Here is a 19,375-nt window from a genome sequence, read left to right on the forward strand (position 1 = left end):
GGTTCTTTTAAGCCTGATTTCCAACGAAAATGAGGGATATTGTGGTCAAGTTCTTTGCATCTGGCTGCCTATCTGTCCACATCTCTAATAATTTTTGTACCTGCTGGCTGATTTTGAACAAGTTTGGCAGAAGCATAATTACCTCCCTACAGATTTTGTGAAAGTAAGTGGTCCAATAACAAGAAGAGACCCTATCCCAGTCCCCGACAGGGAAAGTTGCAATGTTCATGCCTTGTTAGATTACAGATATTCCATAAAATTGAAAACAATAATAAGTGCCTCAAATGAAGTTAATGCCACCTTAGACACCCCACTCAATCAACCACAATATACAAATGCACAGGAGCTGCAGATTTGTTAATCCCAGTGCTCACTAAAATACTTGTTGTTGGTTTTATTCTGTACCATAGGCTGCCATTAGCTCTGCTATTTCATGTGTGGCTAAATAAAATCTCTTTAATCCTAGGTGCCCTTTTCATTCGTAGCTGCACAATGTAATCCTTTGTGCTCAGCTAAGGCTCCCACATGAAAGCGACAGTAGGTTCACAGATATATGTTTAGTTTTATATTTAAAAGCAAGCATTTACCACATCCAAGTAAAAACAGCAGAGATCTTTCAGTTTGTTGTGATGAAATGTTTATCCCTCATCTTTCACTCTGAAAGACAAAGTGTTGTCTGTGTGTTGATATGATAAATAGGGGCAAGGAGCTGTGTGCAAAAGCTGAGACCCTCTTTCCCAGTGCATGCATGTGTCCTATCCCCCCTGCCTGTTCTCACAGCAGCACATTACAACCAAGAGTCTTTTTATATGGAGTTTTTATAAGGTTTGATGATTCAGTCCCTTTTGATATACCCTGTTCCTCCTGCTGACAGCCTCAGATTAAGGACTGGTGAAAAGGGCTGTGCAAACAAACTGGCAGGGCAGGGTAGGGGGAAATACTTGTGCATGGCCCTGCCTCTCTGGGATCAAGGAGTGAATTCTAGTTTCCACTCTGGAAGAGGGTCATTATTGCTTCAGCTGAGGTTTTCCTCTCTGCCCTTAGCAACGATTCAAGAGAAAAAACAAAAGGGGAAGCCTGCTGTTGAATTGGGCTGATGCAGCTGCAAATCCACAAAGAACTGCACTATCAGTCCTTTGATTTATTCTGTTCCTGGGGATTACTCGCTGGAGGGGCTGCGTGTGCATAGGCAGGGTTGGGTCTCCTTGCTTTTCGCCTGTGTTTGGGTGTATGCCAGCCGAGTCCTGGTTAAGGTCTTGCTTATTTTTCTGGTCTAGCTCCAAAATGTTTTCCAAATGATGTAAACTAACTTATCAGGAAATATTACTTCTTGTTGTAACCCTCCCCCAACCCCATTACAGTGTTTTAAATCTTCTGCCTTCAAACACCTCCCACGTGTATTCTGGTTACTTGGGCCTAATTACCTCACTTTCCTTTGCCAGGCGGTGCAGGTTGTGCATTAGATAAAGATATGGCACCTTATATTTAGCATTAATTGTAACTGCACTTGTCCTGAGCTTACATCTCTCTTGACAGTCCTTCCTATGTAATTTCAGTCCCTAAATAGCCCACCTCATGATATATTCTTTGATAAATGTCTCAGCAGTGTTTTTCTTGTGACATAAACTGCTACAAGCTCTTGTTAAAACCATTTGGGTGCTCATCTCTTCAGGAATAAAATTCTGCTGCCTTCCCTCTCACCTACATCGTATTTCTCCTAGGACCAGCCAGCTTGTCCATGCAAAATAGGAGTAAAACCAGGGGTAGATAGTAAAAAGAATAATTTTGTGATAAAGCAGTTGAGAATTGTATAGTAAAAGGCTTCTTTTGAAGGGTAGTGTCCTCCAAAACAAAACAACATGATTTACCAAAATATCTGTAATCACCTGTGCTATCTTTTGGGGTTTGTTTTGTTGTTTGGTTTTGTTGTTTGTCTGTTTTGTTTCCCCCCCCCCCCCCCCTCCACAAAAAGCAGCAGCTGGTTTAAAATGAGTTTCGCAAAGAAAACAGGATGGCTTAAGGGATGGAGGATACAAGAGGGTGTTTTCTACTTCTCAGTGTCCCAGATGTGGGTTAGCCTGAGGTGATGGTGCTTTGCCATCTTCAAATGGAAGGGTAAATAAATAGATGCCTCTGCCATGGTTGTTATTAAACACTGCACTCCTTCCCTGTGCTGGTTGGCACCACAGCAAGACTCACAAAAGCTTAGTGGAGATTGCATCTTCTCAACTCTTCCCGAGATGGGAATCCAGGAGCTTGTGGGCAGTCTATTACGTGCACAACAAGCTGCTTTCTGCTTGTCCTGAGTCTGAAGTTTCATTTGCTGCCAACCCAACACAGGACTGGGTGCATTAGTCATGTCCAAGTATTGGCACAGCTAAAAAGCCTGAAACAAGGTGAGTTCAGGGAGGAGAGGAAGAAGCGTTTGCCTCTACTGTTCTCCCTCCAGCGATCCAAAGAGCTGCAGGCAGTGGAAGGTAGGTGTGTCACTTCTGCAGCAGTGACAGTCTGCAATCCAGAGGATGAAGAAATGCTTTCAGATGCTTCCTTTCTGTCATATTACACTGCCTCAGGGAGAAAACCTAGCTGCTGAACTGGAGAATTGCTGCAACTGAGTCAAGTGCTTCTGGCCTCCTACTCAGCTTTTCTGCAGTTGTTTCCCTGTGAGAGTAAATAGGTGAGAGTCCTCTGAAGAGAGCAGAAAGGAACAACTGTGTTCATGGGCTCATTTCTTGCAGCAAAGTATTTGCTGACTGTGCATGCACAGAAAGGCCTTTAGCTGTTTTCCTCAGCTGCTGCCATTCACAGGGCAATGGTTTGAGGCAGTTCTTTGTGAGAAATAGTGCTGACCCAAGTCTCTTGCTTAATCTTTCAACCCCTATGTAGGCAGGGTCTCAAAACTGGTTGCAATTCAGAGTTTAGCTGAGCTACCCTGTGGGCCCTTGGCCAAGTGATCTGCTCTGTCTCAGCTCCCTGTCTCTAAAATGAGGAAAGTACTACTCTGCTTCACAAGACTGCTACAGGGAAGGGCTTAAAAGATAAAACCCCAAACCAGCATCGCCTACATCTACTTTGGTTTCTCCTGCAAGGAGGGAAAGAAAAAAAAACCAGACAGCTGTGGAGTCCATTTGCATGTAAGCCAAATCCTGAATGGAAGAAAACAGTGAGGAATAAGCAGTGCAGTCTCTGAATAGGATGTTTAATTGCAGCTGTAATTATGTAGCTCTCAAATCACAGTGTGTTTCATAGACAAAGGAAGATCAGGAATGGGGGTACTGGTAAGTTAAAGCAGCAACAAGTCTAAATCATCATGTACTTATCAGTGTACATGACAACCTGTCAGTGTGCATCGTGACCAACTCTTTGGAGAACAAAATGCTCAGGTGAGAGTTGATGGGGAGAAGATTGGAGCACATAGGGAAAGCTGAGGTGGGTGTCTCAGGCAGAGGCTGGATGGATGAGAAGCAGACTGGCAGAAACCAGCTAATGGGATGATGTTTATACGGTGGAGCAGGCCATCAGCCAGCGTAGCAAGATGAGGTGGGAGATGGAAATATGCATGGATGACAGGGACAAGATGTCCCAGTGCTGTGTGGTGGATAAGAGGGAGTCAGTGGGGGGGATGCAAGAGAGGCATGATGTGTTCAAGAGTGAACAAGTTAATTTGAAAAGCTGCATAATCAGTGGAGGAATGGAGAGCAGTGGGAAGCAGAGATGAGTCTCTGGTATCCACAAAGTTTTAACAATCCTGGAGGATGGCTAAAAAAAAAAAAAAGCATGGCAGAATAGAAAGCCCTGTTTTTTATAAGAAGGAAAGAACAGAACTATGAGGCTTGAATATGAGGGGGAGAAGTGCCCTAAAACTGCAGAAAAGGAACAGGTGGGAAGCAGTTCAGCCCCTCCACTCCTCAATAAATACAAAACCATGTGAAGGAAGCAGCATAGGAAAGAAAAAGAGAATCCTCAGAAGGGGGTGGTGAAGAAGGCTGAAATGTAGTCTTAGACATGGAGACGGAGATGGAACAAGTTGATTTGTGATTCATGAACATAAAGAAATATACAGCTATATTTTAAGATGTGGTACAAGTGTGCTAATTGAGTTTGGAAGATGCCCTTTACTGATCAGCATGCATTGGCTTCTGATATGTAATTATCTATAAATATCCAGAAAGGCAATGTAAAGGACAAGTCAGCTGCTCATGACCTTATGGGAAGTGCTGCTAGCTCCAGAGGATCCCTACCTTTCTTTCCCCAGTGTTTCTGTCCAGCATTTCTTCCACGATGAAGGCAGGTCGAGTGGGTGCAAGTGACTCTTGTGAGTCAGAGAAAACAAATGAAAGAAGCTGACCAGACCTCTCTCCTGAAAGGTTATTTCCAGAGAGATGTGTTGTAGGTGTCAAAGCAAAACGTTACAGGAAGTTACGCTTGAAATCTAAGGCCAGGAATAAAGTACCATCTGACATCCCTTGCCCCTGTCCAGACTGCTCTTTCTGTGGACAAATAATGGTTCAGTCTGACTGAGACACCACACAGTAGCATTTTGCCCACGCTACAATGTCATTCCAAGAAGGGGTGTGCTCTGCCCACTCCAAAGCCGCACAAAGAGAAACTAGCATAGTGCCCAAGTTTTGATACTGGAGACATTCCTACCCTGGACTTGAGTAGGGAAGAGCTTCTAAGCCAGCTAGCCTAAGGCATGTTGGGGTCTTGATCCTGAGACAGTGTCACAGTGACCCAGACTGTCCCATGGGTCTGCAGACATCTGAATTCAGGCTTAGAATATCATATTTTCAGACCAGCATTGGCAGAAAGATGTGATTTTGAATTCTTCCAAAAGCAAAACCCAAATGCATAATGTACTTATGTTCCTCCAGTGCCTGTTTTTAGATCCATTTCTTTTGCAACTCAATTAATCAAGATTTTGCTGCTCATTTTAAAATAAGTGGCATTTCTCTTACGAAGGTTTATAACTTTCAGCCTTGTAGGTTTAAAAATAATCAAATGGATTCTGAGCTAATCCAGATTCATAAACCATTCTTGTCTGTTCATATTGGAACACTTTCATCATCATATTTTAAAAATTTCTTTCTCCAGAAGGGTATTTTTCAGACCTATACTTTCCAGATTGCCCCCCACTACTCTTTATTTTGAGCCTGTGATATGTTACCCTGCTGGCCTCTCATGCAGAACACATAGGAGAAAGGGAGAGGAAGGAGGTGCTGCAGCAGAAATGTCAGAGCTGAGTTTATCCATGTTCCCTTTTCCCTCTTCTCCCGGCAATGGGGAATCCATAGGTCTCTCCTTGTGTTTCACCTCATCTGCTCTTTTCTGTTTTGCCCAAAGGAGCATCCTTTTGAGGGATCCTTTAAAGCTCTTCCTTTGAGACTGACCATGGGCATTTTTCCTTTTACTCTTCCAGCAGGGTTGGTTCAGTAACATGTTTCTGCTTGTCAGACCCCCACACCTTCTCCTCCACCCTCCTGTATTTATTTCCTTCTGTTGGAGAAGCAGCTGCATTCCCTGAGGAAGAGTGCAGCCTGTGGCAGATCCCCACACCTGCCAGAATATCTCTGCTCTGACAAGCAGGCTGAGAGTCCAGCCTTCATGGCTCTATTTCTACTTTGTTGAGCATGCCAATTAGTAGAGGAAGCAATGATTAGATTTTTTTTCTTCCCTCATGCTGACAATTGACCTAAGCCACAGTAAGGCAGGAAATGCAATTAGGCAACAGTTGATCTTGGAAAGCACTGCAACTAATGGCTTAGCATTTTGCATTTCTAACAAACATTTAATTAATCCTTCTACTCTTACTGGAAGTTGTGTATAGGATGTAGTGGGGTCATTTCATCCTCTCTTGTAAGGTAATTGCCTTGTGATCCTCTTTCAACACTGCAGAGCAATGTGAATAGCAAATGACAGCTGAAATATTACTGATGTCAATGCTTGGGGTAACACTGTGACAAGCAATGTGAAGGATGTACTGGTGGCCTTGGTCACCAGGTAGCATGGCAGCTTTCCAGGTAGACTTCATCTGAAGGGCATTAGCTGCAACAAGGCTCTTTTGAGCTTGAGGCCAAATCCACCATCACATCCAGGAAGCTCTGGCAGACACTCAAGACACTTAACATTGCAGATTGAGAGGCAGTCATGATACCCCAGGAGGAAAAGAAGGACCATAAGTGAGTCCCAGCAGGGCAGTCAGGATAGGCCTGACATTTAGGATGAGAAATGGATAGGCTGCTGCTCTGAGTGTCCAAGACATGCAGCTGTGAGACTACACAACAATGCTGGGGAATTAATTCAGGCAGGTAGAAGAGAGTAAGTTTGGATTGGGTGGTTTGTTGCAGAACTAGGTAACCTACTTTTAATCACACTGCCCTGGAAAATTAGTTAGACCAGGGTGATTCCTTGCCTTCATCTACACAGTGACCTGCCAGTCCCTTTTGTTCTGAACTCATCTGCATTTGGAAGGTAAACACAAGGTACGCCCATGGTGACCTTTAGAACTAAAAGCCTTATGCAGTTTGCATAACACTGCAGATATATATGCCATGATGATAAATAAGCTGGAGTAATTATGGAATAAATCCTTGCCCCAAAGAGATACCCAGATGTGAATGGTGGAGCTGCTGCCAAACATGAAGTACGGCTCAACCAGAGAGAAGAGTACTGCAGACACCTGAGAGGAGAGAAGCAAGCATAGCCAACATGAGCAGGCTCCAAGGGCAAGCTGAAAGAAGTCAGAAAGCCAGAGGGGATGAGAAAGAAAGCAAAGGAGGTGTTTAACCACTGTGTAAGGGTGAAGGCCCAAAAATAGGGGTGGTAAGAGATGATGAGAAATGCTGTGCTGGCATAAAGATGGTCATGGCAAAGAAAGAAGAGATTTGAGTCTGACATCCATGGCTCTGCTATTGTCCTGCTATGCTACCTTTGCCAAATCACTCCACCTTCATCCAGCTTCTCTTCTCTGTAAGCCTCTGACTTGCTAATTCTCTGGAGTAAGACTATCATTTTTACAGGCATACAAAGTGCCCACCACAACAAGGCTTTGAACTCAGCCACCTCATCTCTATCATGAAGGACAGGAAAATCCAATGGAAGAGGAAAAGCCTTTTGCATAGACTTGGACACAGGTGTGACTCATCTGTTAACAAGCACCAACAGCCAGTGCTGTGGGGATGAAGGAGAATGGGATGCTGGAGGGGGCTACCAAGAACACAGCTTGCTCATGGCAACAGGATAAGAGAAAGAGCAAGGAAGAGAAAGAAATGTTAAAATCATGATATGTGGGTGGAGCTGGGGAAGACACAAGCAATGGTTTGGGAGAAAAGGCAGGTGCTATTTTAGTCAGGCTGGGTTAATTTCAGCTCTGATGTAACTCCATTTACGTCAATTTTAGTGAGTTGAATTACACAAAGGATTAATTTGGGTCAATGAGTTGAAGTGAGGGTGAGTCAGCTCAAAGTAAGTTTTGGGGTGCAAGGAAGAGATGCGAAACAAGGACTAGGTGAAAAATCGGAGCCATCCTGGACTTTGAGAAACGTTAAAGAAAGAATGGTGAGGATAAGAGGGGAAAAAGGCAAACAGGCCAAGGAACCCTGCAGGGATGTTTGTCAGTAATTTTTATTCCGGTTCAGGACAATTTCCAAAGAAAAACAGTCTGCTCCCTAACTCTGCAGTGTAGTGGTTATTTACCCCTTACTCCTCATGGTCCACCTCCCTTTGCCACTCTTTTGGACAGCTCCCACACCAATATACCATACTCAGTAAGAAATCATAATGATTAAGCTCTGGTTTTGTTTTGTTTTGTTTTGTTTGTTTGTTTGAATCACAAAACATTCCAGCTATAACCTAAAATACACTTTGGATCAGGGTTTCACAGGGCAACAGCTGCATTTATCAGGGAGAATGAGTCTGAATAACTCCTGGTGCAGTTTCGCTGGAGTTGATGGAAATGAATTTGTTCCATTAATTCTCTAGAGATGCATGAAAGCCAAATGAAACCAGACAGAGCCATTCTCAGGCAGATAAATGCATCCACACCTTAATTCTCACCAGCCTGTCCATGGAACACATGCAAAAAGTGTCTGAAATCATCTCTTAGGTTTGCAAAGAAGTGCCTGTCAACAATGCATAAGAAATAAAAGAACAGAGCTATTACACTTAATGAAATGAAAACAAAAAATAATTAAGCCCATCTCTTGCTTCCTTCCCATCCCACTCTTTTTTCCTTTCCCTGTACATGCTTTCCATCAATTGTTTCTGATATCTCTTTTAATTGGAGTTTACTTTCTTATAATTCTGTGACTGAGGTAAAGTAACACCATGAATCCCTGAGGTTTCTTTTCTCTCCCTGTCCTCATTTCCCCTGGCTTTTATTTTCCAGTTCAGTTTTTGTGGGTTTATTCTTAGAAATCAGGACCTTCAATTCTACTTTATTTTCATTCCTTTTACCTGCAGCTTGACCCTCTTTTAATTCCTCTCTTTTCTTGTGCTTTGTTCAATATCTGCTTTAATTGAGAAGAAGGTCAGTAGGCTGTAAGGTTAAAGATTACCTTTAACTGTCTCTTTGACACTAACCTTAAACTCAGCTCCTCCAGCTTTCCACCTTCCACAAATACTCAGTACTGCAGAAGAGAGTGCTCACAAAGTGCTCCTCTCTCATATCCAGTCACCATAACAAACACAAACTCTCTTCTGTAACATTCAATCATTATATTTAGTCTCAATATCGTGCTTTTCATCTGCAAACACCCACAGAAGCATTGGTTAATTTGTCCTTACAACAGCCCTGCAAGGTAGGTAATTACGTGTTATTATCTCCATTTTACACATAAGGAAACTCCAGGAGAAATTATGAAACTCCTAACAAGCACACATAGCCACAAACTTAAACAGGTACTAAGTGTGTAATCTACAAACACACACATTAGTCTAAATACATATTGGTGCACACTGAAAGGAAGGGACAAGCAAGATCACTGTAGGACAGGAGAGAGGTGTTTGATAGGTTGCAGCCAGCAAAAAGGAACATTCTCAGAACAGGAGATTGCCCTGGACACCAGAGGAGAAGTGCAGGAAGCAAACAGTCAGCTCTCTGCAGCACACTCTGTATTTTCTGGGCAGCATTTCATGACCTCCCTTTCCTGCAGGTCAGCAAATGTGCAAGGTGAAGTCCTTCTTGCCCCCATGTACTTTTTCTGAAACATCACTGGTGACTGCCCTTGCTCTATCAACCCTTGGTTCTGACAAGAAGTTGGGAAAATCCAGTCACACACAACCCCCAAGTGAGCTCCTGACCTATTAGAACACTAATTACCTCTTAGTGCTCTATCCAACTCGTTCTACTGCCTATCAAGATGTCAGGATGGGAAGATAATAGAGCTTCTACACCACAGGCAGCTGCACACACAAGACCATGAAATAGGGCAGAAACATCAGTGGGAAAGCCAGAGAACAAAATAAAGACACAAGTAATTACCTTTGATCCAGGATGTCAGCATCCTGTGTCAGAGCATCCTGTGTCAGAGCATCCTGTGTCAGAGCATCCTGTGTGCAGCAACTCCCTTCCACCACAGGAGCAGGATGCTCTTTTCCCATCCCACAAAGTACTTCCCTGCAGCAGCCCATGCTCAGCAAAGGTTCCAGGGACTCTCTAGGTTCCAGCAGGGTCCATTTTGGAGAGTCAGGTCCTCACATGTAGTCAGACATTGAGTTCTCACTTATGCAAAGGAGCTCCACTTCAACTAATGAGCATTAGATGCCATTAATATAAAGAAATTATATGTAAAAATAAAGGCTTTGGGCCTTTGTGACTTCCCATTTCATTGTCCCCCACTCAGCGAGACAGTGAGGCTCTCATGGACTTGGGAGTCATGGTTCAATGAAAACTGTCCTTTGTCAGTCCTCCTGTCTTACTTTCTGAACCTGCCACTTGCTTTCTCATCACAGATATGTCCAAGCAAATGATTTCTGTATTGTCTTCCTCTCACCCCTTGTGTTTTGGGTGTGCCTGGGGACAAAGCTGGAGGACAGCATTTGCCAGGATGGAATTGTGTTGCTTATTCTATAAACCCTGTCACAAGGCCCCTTGTCTTCTCTGCACCAATAAAAATGTTGCTAAGTGTGTCATTGCTAGAGGTTTTCCTCTACAGATGTTCTTAGAATTCTTTACTGTATTTAGCTTTTCTGGCCAAGGTTCCGTCCTTGATGTATGCAGTTTTCTGTTTCAGTTTTCTACATTTTGTCATTTCTGCTTCAGAACAATTGCAATCCCCCTCCCTGGCTCCCCTCCCCCCCACTTTTTCCCCCCCTCCTGTTTGGCATATATTACTTTTTTATTTCTAATTGCTGTCTAAGCCTTGCCATTGAGCCAGCACAGTCTGCAGCTTCCTAAAACACAGACACTGATGCTAAAGCTGAAACTTCAAAGAGCTCTGTAAAATCTACAAATTCTGGATTCCTGCATCACAGGGATCCTCTCAACTTCATCCCTTATAAGCTGTGACCAGTCATTCATACCACAGGAATGACCCAAACATCTAGACTAGTCCACGGCCTGAGTGTCTGTGTGCTGTGCAGACAGGGAGGGGAGACCAGCCCTGTCTTACAAACTACAAGTTGCCAATGTAAGGCAAAATGACCATTCCAAGTAAAACTTGTGGTCCTGCATAGAGGAGCAGTCTTTGCTTTAAGGACTCTTCTTTCCACTGTGCTCTTTACCTGGGTAATAAAGGATCAGCAGAGCACCTGTGCTGGCAAGGCTGTGCCAGCCTCACAGCATGTGAACTGGCTGTCCACATATGTGCGTGTCTGGAAGGGTCCAGTTCCCTTCTGCTCCATTCACTGGCCATGGGGAAACCACACTACTTCACTGGGAGCAAAGGAACTGCTGTGAGAGGGGAGAAGCACCAGGGAGCACTGACAGTGGAGTCAGTACTCGTGTTAAGTAGTGCTGCTGTAGGTCATGTAGCACAGATAAGACTTATTAAGGATTTCAAGTCAGAGAGGGAAAAACTTTACTCATATAACACAGGCTAAGATGTTCAGATGAGTCAAAAATTCCTGTTGCTTTGGCCATCACAGTGATCTGTCCTGTTTCATTGCTCCCTTCTGTTTCTCCTGTCTACTTGCCTATACTCTCTTCAAATAACTAACTGGAAGCTGCAAGAGCTCTGGGGCATGGCCATAGTGCCAGCACTGCAGGGCCTTGATCTTAGTCTGAATTTAGCATTCCCATGTGCTTATGGCAGATGGAAGTAGTAAGGACAAACACTACAGTAGTACTAGCAAAATTGAAAAAAAAAAACCCACAAAAAACCAAACCCCAACAGCCAGCCACACATACCAAAAGGAGATGTCTGTGACACATACAGCAAATCACCAAATTTACACACTCTTGAGAGAGAATGTGATGGGGATGGTGAACCTCAGGAACACTGTAGAATGAAGTCCAGAATCATAATGAAGCATGTGAGCTGGGGATGCAAGAGGAAGGAATTAGAAGCTGCAATGATGAATACAAGAGCTTCCAGCTAATGTGGGAGTGCAAAGGGAGAGAGTGACGGCATGCAAATACGTTGATGAGATTGCAGTGCTGAGCCAGCCAAGCCTTGTCTATACGAGCAGCACACTTCCTATTAGAGTTTTGTACCCATGCTCTAAGTGACAGAACGCTCAACATAAATTTGAATTTTGTGTGAAAAAAAAAATCATTAAAAATGAATTAAAAATGCATTAAGAAGGGGTTAGTCGGTCCTGGTTAATGTTCCCTGAACACAACACGTGTCTTGTATACAGAGCCATGGAACAATTTTGGTTGGAAAAGACCTCTTCAGCCTGTTTGGGCACTGTATCCCTCAAAATGTTACCTCTTCTTTACATAGGATTGTCACTAATGTACATTTACAACACAGTCATTCTTCACTCACTCCCCTCTGAGGTCTGTTTCCTACCCCAGATGGGTCTCCACCAAACACAGTGTCTTCCACTTCCTCTGTGTGGACTGCGTGCAGCCACGCAGGATGCTTGGCTTGACCACTTACTGTGAAACAGTCATGCTACTGTCACCACCAAGAGTCATTTACTGAGCTAGCTCTAAGTTAACCAGCTCTTTTTCCTAAATGATACATTTTCCCTGTACAGCCATGGTTGAAAAAGAAAACCAACCAAACAACAAACTTTTGCAGCAATAAACTGGAGGCTGCAGAAATAAAGAAGGTAGAAACAATAAAGCATAATATTAAAAGTATGTTGAGAAGAGCTTTGGAGCTGTGGTCAGCTTTGAGTCATGAGAAAGCAAAACCACAAGGCTTTGACCACATTAGTCTGTCTTACACAGGTAAATCTAAAGATTCTTTAAATAGATGAAAGATGATAATTATAATTTCAAAGAGGAGTAAATCACTACCCACACCCTTTGGCTCCCTACAGGAAGATCTTATCAAATGAAAGTATGATCTCTTTCTGGAATAATGAGCCAGAACCTCAGCTGGTAAAAATCAGAATAGCTCTATGGACATCAAATGTACAACACTGAGTTACTCAGATAAACCTCAGACCCACTTGCCTGTTCAGATGTCTTCTCAGGTGTCCCTCTTCTCCCAGAGGCCATAGCTGCACACTCAAGCTAGAACATGCTACTGCTCAGAGATAGCTTCATCTAGACCCAGGAAAATCAGAACTATAGAAAAATGGTCTTAAAATTTAAACGTTTGTTTTAAGGACAATAAACACCACCAGGCTTTTGTTAGTAATGGTATCTCTCATCATAGTGGTTGGCCTTCAATTCACCAACAGAGCCAAAGGCTTCAGAAGACTGAAGGGACAGTCATGACTATGTTCTCCAGCTTCCCATAACCAAGAACAGGGTATTTCATCCAACAGATCTTTTATCCAGCCCCCTTGCTAGCCTTGATCTAGAGACAGCGTGGTAGGTGCCACAGGAAGCTTGCTATGCTGTGAACCTTCTCTTTTAAATAGAGATATTTTATTTTTAGTCAGAATTTGTCTGAAGTCAGTGCAAACCACCCAGGTGAGTGCCTTCAAGCTGTTTATGTGATTGGTGTTCCAGAGTGCATTCTGCTGTGTAAGTGGTTGTGAAATGTCTGTGCTCTTCAAGCCATGCACGTTTTAAATGAGAATATGCAGCTATCATTTTGGTCAGCTGATGCTGAAGATTTGAACTTGTAAGCACTGGTGTGCTCTTCAACCTGCTGACTGATAGCTGCACCCCACCCAGAAAGAGAAGCATCAGCAAGTGGCACTAATTGAGTTATTTCACAGGGGAGCAAGGTGCCTCTTGCTATTATATTTTTTTTTCTCCTGAAATTTGTTGTGCATGGCCCACTTCTCTTAGAGGCAATATTGACAACAGCTTGAATCAGTGAGAATTTTACTCTTGTGATCACGTTAGGAATTAGGGTTTTTTTCCTTCTTTAATTTACAGTCCAAAATAATAACAACAATAATAATAATACTAAAAACCCTCTTGCAGCTTTGCTGCTTTAAGTGAAAATATTTTCCATGAGTTTCCATGGAGCAGATGTGGGATCTGCTGTTTGTAGTGGATCTGAATTCTTTCCCCCTTTCCTTCCCCATACCCTGGTTTCCCAAACAAGCTTTAAAGAAAGGATTCCCTACTCATGGAAAGGCATTATGGCAAGCTCAAAGCCAAGTCAGTTTTCATTTTGCTGAGCCTGCAGCCTAGGATGAGGTGATCTAATAGCTCCTGCTGCCAGAACTGGAAGGTCCTGTCTTACCCTTTCCCCTCCTGGCTGTGCATTTCCACTGCTCACCTTGTGCTGGCTCTGGGCCTCCTTAGACTGTCCAGGGTGAGCTGACTCAACTCATTAACCCGGCAAAATCCAAGGGGATCGTTTTCTGCAGGGCGGCAGTGAGCTGTTAGATTGACTCACTTGCTTTGATGAAAAAAGGGCCATTGTTATTGGCAGACCATCTTCACCTGATAACAGGCAAACAGCTGCCATCACAATGGCAAGCTCAGATATACAGATATGCAGCTACAGAGAGATGATTCTCTGCTGCCACATATTCCTCTTCTTCACACCTCAGCCAAGTGAGTGTAAAAAAGGAGGTAGTTCAGAATGAGCTGTCACTCATTCATTAAGCTCTATGAAAAGGATTCTAGAAGAGGTAGAGGAGTTCCCCAGTCCATTGGTGCTGGTAGCAAACTTGCTGTTGTTTTTCTTTTGCTTGGTTGGTTGGGTTTTTTTTGATGGTGTTTTGTTCTGGGTATTTTTTTGTGCCTTTGTCTGTTTTTTTTTTTTTTTTCCCCACGTAAATTTTGCTGAGGCCAATAGAAAGGCTGTTGCAATCTATTTTTAATACAGCATTTTGCAACCAAAGTTTTGGTGTGCTGCACCTGGGAGAACACATTTGGTCATGAGAAGGGTCACTGTGGACTGGTTCCTGCTGTGTCTGTTGGTGCTCCAGTGCCTGGGATTTGACAAGGGACAGGCACTGGCCAATATGACGAGAAAGTTATAGTCCAAATCACACTCAGTACTGCACAGACATAAAAACCACAACGCAAATAACCTCTAAAGTAAAAAAGGTACTTTCCTCCCGCCCACCCCCCCCCCTTTTTTTTTCTTTATCTGTGGCTGGATGTCACTGAATGGTTTTCCCAGAAACACCTCTTAAACAGGGAATTCAGCTTCAGTCATATCAGGACACTGTCACCATTTTATACCTTTAAATGCACAGCGATAGACTCATGTCCTAAACTGCTTTTTTTTCTGACACCCCTCCCTCCCCCACCCCCCAGACCTGCTCTCATTTTCTTTTGTGACAAACAAACTTTCCATGGCTATATCTTTCGTAAATCCAGGTGGAAATGAGCCTGCATGGACTTGCAGGGAGAAGCCACAAGTGATCTAGAGATCTTTTGTTTTTTTCATCCTTTGTTTGTTGCCTGACACAATTTCTTTCTGCATGTCTACAAGGATCCCTGCATGCCTGCCATTTGTGAAATTTTGCATTTTCATGTTAGCAGGCTAGACATCCACCAAGGACACCAGACAATGTGCTTTGATTTTTCTCTCTATACAAAGGTCAGTGAAATTTTCCTACTCGCTTGCCTGTTTTCTGGCTGTCCATAGCTCACAGATAAGTCCTTGATTGTCTTCTGCTGTCAGTTCTCCTCATGTAAGAAACTTCTTTTCATTTGATGAAAGTTAAGGCTCTTGAATCCTGTCCTATGAAAGCTGCCTCTAAAAACTGGAGGAATTGGCAATGCCCTTTCCCTCAGTGCCATTACAGTCTTTATCATACACTCAGTTCAAGGTTCCCCACTGAAATGCAAAGCTTTCAGCAGCAAGGAGCATCTGCATGTCAGAAACTCCTTAGTCCATGCATGTGTCCTAACCAATAAATGCTACTGCCTGGATCATCTAGGGAATGCTAAAGGTTTCAGCTGCTCTCTGTAGGGTTTCATTTAAAAGCAGCTAAGCCAATTGCTTTGAACAGGCATTTGAAGGAGATGTCTGCAGAGGACTTTCTATTGGCACAGAGGCAAAAGTTGGGAAATAGGCTTTCTGGTGCATCCAAGGACAGCAAGGTGATGTGCTAGAGCTGCAGAGAGGTGTAAATAGGTTTCATAGCCAGACTGCACAGGAGCAGGCAGCATCAGAGGAAGCAAATACTCACATCTAGTCTGGTGTAACCCAGGCTCATTGGCAGAAAGCTGCAGAAACAGAGCAAGAGTCTGGGCACAGCCCTAGCCCAGATGGCCACTTCTCTGTTCCATGAGACATCGTTGTTGTCCCTATGATGTGACACTGATGTGATTAAAGACCTGCTGTTTCCCACTCAGAGCAGAGCTCACCCTACACCTTACTGCAGGGCTACAGCTGCTGGGACATTGCTCCTGCTATACAAATTGATCCAACTGATAACACATTGCTGTTCAAGGCTGATTTCTCCTAACCATAAGGTCCTGGCTACTAGATCTTTTGTTTCTGCCATACTTAGTTGCTCTCCACAAAGGCTAAAGGCAAAATGGCCTTTCAAGAGGCTGCAGCATCAAGATCCCATTGGAGAAGAAAGATGAGAGGTGATGCTGAATACAAAAGATGATGAACAGGTGCCTGTTGTGCTCCAAATCTCCTACGCAGCCCATTGAAATTGAGAACTACTTTCAATTAAAAAAAAAAAAAAACAACAAACCCAACAACAAACCAGGAACTTCTTGTATCCCTGGTGCAGGGGACTGGCCTAGCAGTCTGACCAGATGCTGAATTTGTGGCAGCACTGTGGATGGGCTCCCTGGTGCTCTTAGGCTGTCAGCAGTCAGATGGGAACCAGCCATGTTCCTTCTGTTTCTGCAGCACACTTCAGTGAGTGCAGCTGCTGCAGTAAGCCAAGACAGAGACATCTTTGTTTTGTGGCACAGCAAAGTGCCTGGAAAGCTTTCACATGAAAGGAGATTTCCATTTACCCTTTTTCACTCAGCCTTATTAATCACAGAGAAATTTCTAAACAAAATATGGATCTGCAGCAGAATGAAGGCAAAAAGTTCATTCAGACAGGAGAAAGCACAGCTCAGCTGTGCTCATCAGACTTATTTTTCCACACGCAAGTCCAGCTTCCTCTGTTCCATTTGTTATAACAACATTTGCCTTCCAAGGACCTTAGCCTTGTATCTTTGTTTACAATCTATTTTCTCATGAGCTGTCTTTCTTGCTTAAGAAAAATACCAAACAAACGCTTCTTTGGGTTTCTCTTTATTTCTTCCTGTTTTGGTTTCACAGTGGGCTCTCTCAGAACGTGTTCTGGAGGGTTAGTTCTTTAAAAAACGTTGAGAAATGTCAGGTAAAGTCAGTGCACCACACTGTCATCTCAAGGCTCCTGTCCTGTATTGCTAACATGTGCTTCCTGCATGAGCAGTAGAACCTGAGGTTTTCACAGCACAGGTCTAAGTGAAGCACCCCAGCAGTAGCAAGGATTGTATTACAATTAAAACCTGTTGGAAGAAGGACCAGGAAGGTTGGCAGGATATATGGATGAAAGAAAGAGCGTCTCTCTCCCTCCCTCTCTTTTTCCTTATTAAAAGACCTGATCCAAGGGAGATATCATTCATTTCACTAGCAGACTACAGCAGAAAACGCCACAGGGGGGTTGTAAAATGCCTCCATCCTGTGACTACAGCACTTTCAGCCCCAGCAAAACTGCTCCTTTTGCCGTTGTATCCAGAGATTCCATTGACTTGGGAAGGGCCACAGTTATTCTCTGTGCTGTTGTTTTGCTAGGAGGAAAACAACTTCTGCTGTGGGACCACACCAAAATGCAGCCTGACACCTGTGCCTGCCAGCTACTGGCATGTGCAGTAAATGCAGGTAGCACTGCCTCTGCTGTGGGGAGTGGGCAAGGACAAGGGCAGAGGCAAGAGAGCCTGGGTCTTGCAGACCAGAGCTTGGCCAGCTGCACAAGGCAGTGCAGACCATGGCACTGGTATGGTTGTCCCAGACACCATGATACCTTCACCTCCCAGTAATTTTGGCATCATTAGGTGCTGCTCATGCTGAGGAATCAGTGTTTGACTGCGGCTCTGGTATGTTGTCCGTAATTAGTGCACAGTCCTTTAATGCTCATTACCTTAAGTATTAATTCCTTAAGCATCAATTAAAAAAAATCATGTGAAAATTTACCTCTTCCTCAAATGAATTATGAGTTAACATGGGGGTACTTACAATGTAGTACTAAGACTGGCTTAATTAGTTAATCTCTATAAAGGGGTTTCAAATGTATGAAGAGCTATCAAACCTCTAAGTGCATTATCTTCAATTAATTTTGTGCAACTACACCTTCACTACCAAGAGGGTCTTTAGAGTGCTGAGGAAAGGAAAAGGAGACATTGCTTCTAATTTTAAAAGTAACTAATAAAAAAAAATTAATTGAAAGATGATTTGACATGGTGGGAGTCAGGGTGAACCTACCATTGCTTCTGTTCAGACAGACCTGAATATGAAAGATTAATCATTCATATTCCTCCTTTGCCTTTGCTAGTTTCTGGTTTCTTTGCTTCCATCTTTCCCTGCTCTTAATACTCTCACTGAATATTAACTCTCTCTCTTTGAGACTTTATATTACCTTAGCAAAACCAAACCAGCAGGTTAAAAAAAGAATGAATCACAACAAAATCCTCTTCAAACTGCAGAGTCACTGAGGTTGCCCTCTCACATCAACCCAATAATCATTAAACTTGTTCCAAAAGAAGCCTCATGGACTTGACTTCAGAAGGAGGTGCTGAAGGTCCAGAATAGAGCTCTTCCAAGAGAACAGAGCCAAGTCCAGTCATACAATATCTCTCCATTTCCTGACCCCCCCAGTAGCCAGTGGAGCTAAGATTGTAACGTGTCTTTCCAAGTTTTCTATTCTATTTGGAGCTTATATGCCTTGTTAACAATTCTCATGTTACTTCACCCATTAATAATCTGCTGTTGGGGGAGTTCTCTCAAAATTGTGACAACAGGTTCTTTCTGCAAATACTCTGTTTAGCTGGCAGCTTTATTTAGACAAGCTACACTGAATTTAAGCTTACTAAGAACATATTTCCTGGATTGTTTTTCTCCCACTGGGACTAGCAAAAGATAAGAATATTTTTTTCTTGCTGTGTTTTTATTTGTTTGTAGAGTTTTTCACTTGCCTTTTCTTTCTTTCCCACTAAGGATAAATCATCACTTCCTTGCTGATTGCCAAGGTCCCACATTTTGTGAAAAATTCAGGCAGCTTGTTTAATTTCAACTTGCCTGAGTGGTGGTTATGCAGCAGTGTCTCCTTCACAGAGTATGAATCATTTTTAATGCAGTGCACTTGCAGTATATTTGTATCACATCTGGGCATTCTTTCAGCAATGATTTGAAAACCTATTCATTTACCTTTTTTTTTTTTTTTTCATCCAAAAGAATAAAACAGAGAGGATGGAACAGCAAACAGAGTATTTGATGGCCACGAGTTTATTCTCTACATACTGTGAAACAACAGCTTGACCTGTTGGATGAGGCATTCTACTAGCAAGTCAGAGTTGTGTATGCAGTAATGAATACCCCACATTCTCAGGGATCCTCAGGGAAAGAACTTCTGCCTTCAAACTAGAAAATCCTCTTCTCTCCAACACCTCCCCAGCTCAGTTTTACAAAAGGAACCAGTGAGTGACATTCATTGTTATCCAGTCCTGTGGATATTCATTTAGCTGAACAGTCTGACCTGCTCTAACCAGGATGTCTAACAGAAGTCTAGGTACCTCAGAGAACAGCTTGGAATCATAGAATCATAGAATTGTTAGGGTAGGAAGGGACCTCAAGGATCATCTAGTTCCACCCCCCCTGCCTTGGGCAGGGACACCTCACACTAG

Source organism: Indicator indicator, chromosome 14 (genome assembly GCF_027791375.1).
Source record: "Indicator indicator isolate 239-I01 chromosome 14, UM_Iind_1.1, whole genome shotgun sequence".
NCBI classification, from domain to species: Eukaryota; Metazoa; Chordata; class Aves; order Piciformes; family Indicatoridae; genus Indicator; species Indicator indicator.